The following is a 9633-nucleotide window of genomic DNA, read 5'->3' on the forward strand; positions in this document are numbered from 1 at the left end:
CTTACGTCTAAATAAAACAGAAGTTTTGATTGGTTGTGAATTAAAAACAGATTCATTTTCGCCATATCACCTGTCGACACTAAGTTTTTCTAGATCGAGACCAACAAAATTACAATCGTGTTTTGTGACCCCGTAAAAATATACAATAGCATAAACAAAATAAAAACAAAACAAAACAAAACAAAACAAAAAAACAAAACAAAACAAAACAAAACAAAACAAAACAAAACAAAACAAAACAAAAACAAAAACAAAAACAAAACAAAACAAAACAAAACAAAACAAAACAAAACAAAACAAAAATAAAACAAAAACGAAACGAAAGAAAACTACAAAACATTGGCTTTTTAATTTGCCGGATTGACATTTTTACTTTTTGACTCTCTATACACTAAACTTTAACACAATCAATCAATTACATTGACAGGTCCTTTGAAAAACCTGCTTGTGATTTTGTTTGCCGCAACTTATATGAAGCCCTCTTCTGAAATAGGCAAATATGCCATATATACTTACTTGAAGTTTAATGAGGTGACTAAAGCTGTAAATGTTCTCCTTGACAACCTCTATACATTTCGACTATGATTATCGACAGGTTTTAGGTATTCAAATAGGCACCAATTGCGCCCCTTTAACAGCAGACTCGTTCATGTATTGTTATAAATCACAGTTAATGGCTCTTCTATGTTTATCGTTCTACATTGTGTTTATCGCTATAAACACAATGTAGAACGGATGCCAGTCGGCTGACATATGTATTGCAGGCCAAAAAAAATCTATGACACGAGCCACTGTGAAATTACTTAGAACCTGTACTAAATTATTTTGCAGAACTTGGAATAGTTAAAAACTTATAAAAAAGATTACATTTTGAACAGTATGATAAGATCTTTGAATATTGCTTTTATCGGTAATGACATCGATTTCATTTTCAATAAGTTAAAACATAACATAATATGTATTGCTATCATGACTTATACATTTCTAGCATTGTACAAGACCATGTTATTCTCAGACTGTTTATGAAGTCTTTACACTAAATCCTCTGGATTTGTACTGATTGATTTTTTGTCTTTGGTACATGAATTTTTATCAGTTGTTGTTGTTGGCTTTGACCTACCTTTCAGTAACTGCGAGTACTCTCAGTTCGGTACTTTGCATCAACAGTCTTTTTGAAATTAAAATGGTAATACTTAACATGTAAACTATGCAAAACATTCAAAATCAACGAGATTGACTCATGACCGAAAGTGCAGGTCCAAATAGCCCCTATGGAAATTAGAAATGCCAGTGCTAATTCAAATGCATACCAAATACCATTGACCTATAATATCGTTACTGGTCTGTTCCTTTAAACTAATCTAGACACAAACTATAACATGTAAACCAAGTAAAACATCTTAAATTAACGAAGCATGACTGAAAGGGCAGGCCAAATAATCTATATAGAAATGAAATATGCCAATGCTTTATACAACTGCAAAGCAAATATCGTTGACTTGTCATAGTAAGTGGTTCTCCTTAAACTGACCTTATCACAAACTTTATGTTACCTATATGCAAAAAAATCCATATTTAATGAACCATGACTGTTCAAAGGGGCGGCGCCATAATATCCACGGAAATGAGACTTATACTAACAAGAGTATACACGCCGAAATGTCTCGCCTGTTTTACACTTATCATTGAATTCATGTTGAAAGTCAGTAACATGAAGGTTCTACTACAAGTATCACATAAACTTGCTTACAGTTAAACTGACAAATTTACGAAAACATATCATTGACCAATGAACCAAGAAAATAAGGTCAAGGTCAGATAATACTGACAGACAGACATATACACCTTACAATTGTTCCATACACCAAACATAGCTGACTATTGCTATTAGTATTTGAATAAACTGCTTCGCTGAGCGCAACTCAGTAAATACGCCCGCAGAGGTCCAACCCTGAACAGTTGGGGCAAAAATGGACACAATATTCAAGCTTGAATCAGGTCTGAATTTGGATTGTAATTAAATATTTGACTTATTATAGGTTTCTGAATAAATGTAGTCAAAGAACTTGAAATTGCATGATTATATGAATTGAATTTATATTCAATTAAAGGTTTCTTGCTGTTGTGCAATATACTTAGTAAATCTGTTGTCAGACTATAAACAAATAAAGTTCAATTAATTCTCAATGTCATATTAGAAATTTATGAAAATAAAAAGGGAGCTTACATCAATAGATATAAACATTTCACAAAAGTTTCATTAGAATTGGTGACAGTATTTTTGAGTTATTGTCCGAAAACTGGAAAATCAACCATTTTTTTAATGAATTAAACCCCATAACTCAGAAATGTAATATGTAAAATTTATAAAATTCTAAAGGGAGCTTACATCAATACATACAAACAATTCACCAAAGTTTCATAAGAATTGCTGAAAGCATTTTTGAGTTTTTGTCCGAAAACTGGAAAATCCCCCCTTTTTTATGAATAAAACCCTGTAACTCGGAAACGTAAAATCTAAAATTAAAAAAATCTAAAGGGGAGCTCATGTCAATAGATATAAACAATTCACCACAATTTTATTGCAAGTTGGTGAAAGCATTCTTGACTAATGGTCCGAAAACGGGAAAATCCCCCTTTTTTTAATGAATAAAACCCCATAACTCGGAAACGTAAAATATAAATTTTATAAAAAACGAAAGGGAGCTCACGTCAATAGATATAAATAATTCACCAAAGTTTTATGCAAATTGGTTAAAGCATTTTTGAGTTAATGTACGACATGTTGACGACGGACAACGATATACCATAATACGTCCCGTAAACGGGCGTATAAAAATCGACCAAAACACAAAAACCTAGCATTGACCAATGAACCATGAAAATGAGGTCACGGTCAGTTGATACCGACTAGACCGAACATGTACACCTTGCATTCATTCCATTCAGCAAATTTAGTTGACCTATTGCTTATAGTACTTAAAAAAAGACCAAAACACAAAAACTTATCATTAACCAATGAACCATGAAAATGAGGTCAAGGTCAGATGAAACCTGCCAGACTGTCATGTACCCCTTACACCACATAAAGTTGACCTAATGCTTACAGTACCTGAGAAACGGACATAATCGCGTAACTTTAACCTTGGTCACTGATCCATGAAATGAGGTCAAGGTCAGGTGAACACTGTCAGACGGACACGTAGTCATTGCAAGGAATCTATATATCAAATATAGTATCCTACTACTCATAACAAGTGAGACATTTTTTTTTCGAGCAGTCACTGAGCCATGAAAATGAGGTCAAGGACAATGGACATATGAAAGACGGAAGCTTCGTAAAATAACATATCTGCATGCAAGATAAGAGGCATCTAGGCCTTCTACCTTCTGAAATATAAAGCTTTATACAAAGTCTACATCGCCGCCGCCGCCGGATAGTAATACTGGTCACACAGGCGAGACAATAAGTTATATACAAAGTATCAGTGACTTACCATTAGTGGTTCCCTTCATTCTGAACTATGGACTTTTAACATGCAAGCTACTAATAGGATCAAATTTCAAAGTCAATAGACCACGACTGTGCCAGCTTTCCAATTGTCATCGACTTACCTTTAGTGGTTCCCTTAAACTGAACCAATTACAAACTTTAATCAATTTTGGGACACCATCGGAAACAGCATGCCCAAGACTTGCTTTTTTTGAATTTGTGAGGGCGAAAGAAAAAGAAATTGTTAGTGTGTTTAGATTCATGTTCCTTTGCCCCTTGTTCCCCATGTCATCAAATTGTTGCAGGACTTCTGTTCGATTAAACGTTGAAAACAAGTTAAACATTAATATCTTCTTACCATGAGAATATTACAGGCTTTTGTTTCGGTTGTTCTATGAGGAGTGTTGTTGGGGCTCTAGTGATAGGGACCTGGGCTTCAAAGGAACGGTGGAGCTCATGTTATTACCCGAATGAAAATGAGTGGCCAAAAGTAAGAGAAAGGAGACAAACATGTAGCCTCTGGAAATGAATAAGGAATTAAACAAGCATGAGAAAATAAAGTGCGAAAACTGATTATTTGCGTGAGTTTTTTAAGTCCGAGGACAATAACACTGCAAATAAATCATCCAAACCAAACAAAATTCAAACTTGATCTGCAACTAGTCATGGCTAAACTATATATCAAATATCAAATCAATATCTTCAATATAATAAAATGCTCCGCAGGGCGCAGCTTGATACGACCGCAGAGGTCGAACCCTGAACAGTTGGGGCAAGTATGGACACAACATTCAAGCTTGATACAGCTTTGCATTTGGATTGTGATTAAATATTTGACACAGCATAGGTTTCTGACACAGAATGAATGTGGTCTAAGAACTTAAAAATTTTAAATTGGACATTCACCTATTATGGTCCAATATCCAAAATCTAAATACATGGTTAGATTCAGCATATCAAAGAACCCCTAGAATTCAATTTTTGATGAAATCAAACAAAGTTTAATTTTGGACCCTTTTGACCTCAATGTGGACAAAGTTGATAATGGGGCCCAAAAATCAAAAATCTAAATACATGGTTAGATTCAGCATATCAAAGAACCCCATATATTCAATTTTTGTTGAAATCAAACAAAGTTTAATTTTGGACCCCGATTTGGACCAACTTGAAAACTGGGCCCATACTCAAAAATCTAAATACATGTTTAGATTCAGCATACCAAAGAACCCTAAGAATTCAATTTTTGTTAAAATCAAACTAAGTTTAATTTTGGACCCTTTGGACCTTAATGTAGACCAATTTGAAAACGGAACCAAAAATTAAGAATCTAAATACACGGTTAGATTCGGCATATCAAAGAACCCCAATAATTCAATTTTTGATGAAATCAAACAAAGTTTAATTTTGGACCCTTTGGACCTCAATGTGGACCAATTTAAAAACGGGGCCCAAAATCCAAAAACTAAATACACGGCTAGATTCAGCATATTAAAAAACCCCAAGAATTCAAGAATAAAACCCCATTGAAATTGGTCAAGAAATAAGCAATTTATACGAAGTATCTTCTTTTGCACAATACTGTGCAATTGAATATTTCTTGCTATTGCGCAATACTGTACAATTGACAATTTCTTGCTATTGCGCAATATTGTGCTATTGGATATTTCTTGCTATTGCGCAATACTGTGCAATTGAAGATTTCTTGCTATTGCGCAATACTGTGCAATTGAAGATTTCTTGCTATTGTGCAATACTGTGCAATTGAAGATTTCTTGCTATTGTGCAATACTGTGCAATTGAAAATTTCTTGCTATTGCACAATACTTATTATATAATAATTTACACATCCTGTTTGGTGTGTATCTCCTACCAAATCATTATTATTTGCTTTTAAACATAAATCAGAAATAACCAACTTAAAATGGAAAATTTTAAAAGAAAAAAAAAAGGAAAAAAAAGAAAAAAAAGGAAAAAAAAAAAATCCCCCCCCCCCAAATTTTTTGAACCCCCTTATGATTCATCACCCCCAAACTCAATCCCAGCCTTCCCTTTGTGGTATGGTACCTTGCAGTACAATTTCAGAGAGATCCATACACTTGAACACAAGTTATTGTCTGGAAACTAGAAAAATGTGTTTTTTGGCCCCTTTTCAGCCCCAAATTCCTAAACGTTTAGGGCAATTACCCCAAAACTCAAACCCAGCTTTCCCCTTGTGATATGGAACCTTGTAATACCATTTCAGAAAGATCCATACACTAACACACGTGTTATTGTCATGAAACTAGAAAAATGCTTGTTTTTTGCCCCTTTTTGGCCCCTAATTCCTAAAATTTTGAGGCAATTACCCCCAAAATCAATCCCAGCCTTCCCTTTGTGGTATGGTACCTTGCAGTACAATTTCAGAGAGATCCATACACTTGAACACAAGTTATTGTCTGGAAACTAGAAAAATGCTTATTTTTGGCCCCTTTTTGGCCCCCAATTCCTAAAAGTTTCGGTAATTACCCCCAAACTCAATTCCAGCTTTCCCTTTGTGATATGGAACCTTGTAGTACAATTTCAGAAAGATCCATACACTTACACACAAGTTATTGTCATGAAACTAGAAAAATGCTTGTTTTTTGCCCCTTTTTTGGCCCCTAATTCCTAAAATTTTGAGGCAATTACCCCCAAAATCAATCCCAGCATTCCTTTTGTGATATGTAACCTTGTGGTACAATGTCAGAGAGATCCATACACTAACACACAAGTTATGTCTGGAAGTTACAAAAATGCTTATTTTTGGCCCCTAATTCCTTTACTGTTGGTACCATAACCCCCAAAATCAATCCCAACCTTCCTTTTGTGGTATACAACCTTGTGGTAAAATTTAATAGAGATCCATTCACTTAAACAAAAGTTAGAGTGCGAAAACCAATGTGTCTTCGGACGACGACGACGACGCCAACGTCATACCAATATACGACCACAAAAAATTTTTTGCGGTCGTATAATAAAATGCTCCGCAGGGCGCAGCTTGATACGACCGCAGAGGTCGAACCCTGAACAGTTGGGGCAAGTATGGACACAACATTCAAGCTTGATACATCTCTGAATTTCGATTGTGATTAAATATTTGACACAGCATAGGTTTCTGACACAGAATGAATGTGGTCTAAGAACTTAAAAATTTTAAATTGGACATTCACCTATTATGGTCCAATATCCAAAATCTAAATACATGGTTAGATTCAGCATATCAAAGAACCCCAAGAATTCAATTTTTGATGAAATCAAACAAAGTTTAATTTTGGACCCTTTTGACCTCAATGTGGACAAAGTTGATAACGGGGCCCAAAAATCAAAAATCTAAATACATGGTTAGATTCAGCATATCAAAGAACCCCATATATTCAATTTTTGTTGAAATCAAACAAAGTTTAATTTTGGACCCCGATTTGGACCAACTTGAAAACTGGGCCCATAATCAAAAATCTAAATACATGTTTAGATTCAGCAAATCAAAGAACACTAAGAATTCAATTTTTGTTAAAATCAAACTTAGTTTAATTTTGGACCCTTTGGACCTTAATGTAGACCAATTTGAAAACGGAACCAAAAATTAAGAATCTAAATACACGGTTAGATTCGGCATATCAAAGAACCCCAATAATTCAATTTTTGATGAAATCAAACAAAGTTTAATTTTGGACCCTTTGGACCTCAATGTGGACCAATTTAAAAATGGGGCCCAAAATCCAAAAACTTAATACACGGTTAGATTCAGCATATTAAAAAACCCCAAGAATTCAAGAATAAAACCCCATTGAAATTGGTCAAGAAATAAGCAATTTATACGAAGTATCTTCTTTTGCACAATACTGTGCAATTGAATATTTCTTGCTATTGCGCAATACTGCACAATTGACAATTTCTTGCTATTGCGTAATATTGTGCTATTGGATATTTCTTGCTATTGCGCAATACTGTGCAATTGAAGATTTCTTGCTATTGCGCAATACTGTGCAATTGAAGATTTCTTGCTATTGTGCAATACTGTGCAATTGAAAATTTCTTGCTATTGCACAATACTTATTATATAATAATTTACACATCCTGTTTGGAGTGTATCTCCTACCATATCATTATTGTTTGCTTTTAAATATAAATCAGAAATAACCAACTTAAAATGGAAAATTTTAAAAGAAAAAAAAAAGGAAAAAAAGAAAAAAAAAGGAAAAAAAAAAAAAATCCCCCCCCCCCCCAAATTTTTTGAACCCCCTTATGATTCATCACCCCCAAACTCAATCCCAGCCTTCCCTTTGTGGTATGGTACCTTGCAGTACAATTTCAGAGAGATCCATACACTTGAACACAAGTTATTGTCTGGAAACTAGAAAAATGAGTTTTTTTGGCCCCTAATTCCTAAACGTTTCGGGCAATTACCCCCAAACTCAATTCCAGCTTTCCCTTTGTGATATGGAACCTTGTAGTACAATTTCAGAAATATCCAAACACTTACACACAAGTTATTGTCATGAAACTAGAAAAATGTTTGTTTTTTGCCCCTTTTTTGGCCCCCAATTCCTAAAATTTTGAGGCAATTACCCCCAAAATCAATCCCAGCATTCCCTGTGTGATATGGAACCTTGTGGTACAATTTCAGAGAGATCCATACACTTGAACACAAGTTATTGTCTGGAAACTAGAAAAATGCTTATTTTTGGCCCCTTATTCCTAAACGTTTCGGGCAATTACCCCCAAACTCAATTCCAGCTTTCTTTTTGTGATATGGAACCTTGTAGTACAATTTCAGAAAGATCCATACACTTTCACACAAGTTATTGTCATGAAACTAGAAAAATGCTTGTTTTTTGCCCCTAATTCCTAATATTTAGAGGCAATTACCCCCAAATCAATCCCAGCATTCCCTTTGTGATATGGAACCTTGTGGTACAATGTCAGAGAGATCCATACACTAACACACAAGTTATGTCTGGAAGTTACAAAAATGCTTATTTTTGGCCCCTTTTTGGCCCCTTATTCCTTAACTGTTGGTACCATAACCCCCAAAATCAATCCCAACCTTCCTTTTGTGGTATTGAACCTTATGGTAAAATTTCATAGAGATCCATTCACTTAAACTAATGTTAGAGTGCGAAAACCAATGTGTCTTCGGACGACGCCGGACGAGACGACGACGACGACGACGCCAACGTCATACCAATATACGACCGCAAAAATTTTTGCGGTCGTATAAAAATAAGGAGGTGTGGTATGATTGCCAATGAGACAACTATCCACTACAGTTCAAATGAAGTTGAAAGCATGATGAACTAAATGGGGAATGTGTCCATGGGACACAGATGATGCCCCTGCTTGCATACAACATTATAAAGGAACAGTAAAAGTGACGCTATCAAAATTCGAACTTGATCTGATTTTTGTGGTAATAAGCATTGTGTATAAGTTTTATATTTAGTTGAGGCAAACTTAAGTTAGTGAATGGAAACGAAAAATTCAGCTATTTTTCCATTTGTGAAGGGGCATGACTCTTAAAGGGTAAAAGTGACACCACCAAAATTCAAGCTTGATTTGTGTTTTTTGGTAATAAGCATTGTGTACAAGATTCATTACATTTGGTTTAGGCAAACTTAAGTTAGAAATGGAAACTTAATTTTTCCATTTGTAAAGGGGCACAACTCTAGAAAGGTAAGTGACGCCACCCAAATTCAAACTTGATGTGTTTTTTGTGGTAATAAACATTGTGTACAAGTTTCATAACATTCGGTTGAGGCAAACTTAAGTTAGAGAACGTAAACCAATTTCAGAGTATAGACGGACAAGGGTAAAACTTAATGCCCTCTCTGCTATGGCTGGGGCATAAAAAAAAATGCGGAAAGCTGTTTACTTGCCTGAATTTTCTATGTCCAAAGACCATAACTCTGCACAAAATCATCTGACCGGAACAAAATTCAAAATTTATCTGTAGCTGGTCATGATAAAGCTATATACCAAATATCAAATCAATATTTTCAAGCACGAAGAAAAAAAGGTGTGGAAAACTGATTTGCTGGACTGACAGATGAACAGATAGATGAAGTGCAAACCTAAAGTCCCCTCCTACTTCGTCGGTAGGAGGCTAATTAGGAAAAAGAATT

This window comes from Mytilus californianus, unplaced genomic scaffold, assembly GCF_021869535.1.
Source record: "Mytilus californianus isolate M0D057914Y unplaced genomic scaffold, xbMytCali1.0.p SCAF_6, whole genome shotgun sequence".
Taxonomy (NCBI): Eukaryota; Metazoa; Mollusca; class Bivalvia; order Mytilida; family Mytilidae; genus Mytilus; species Mytilus californianus.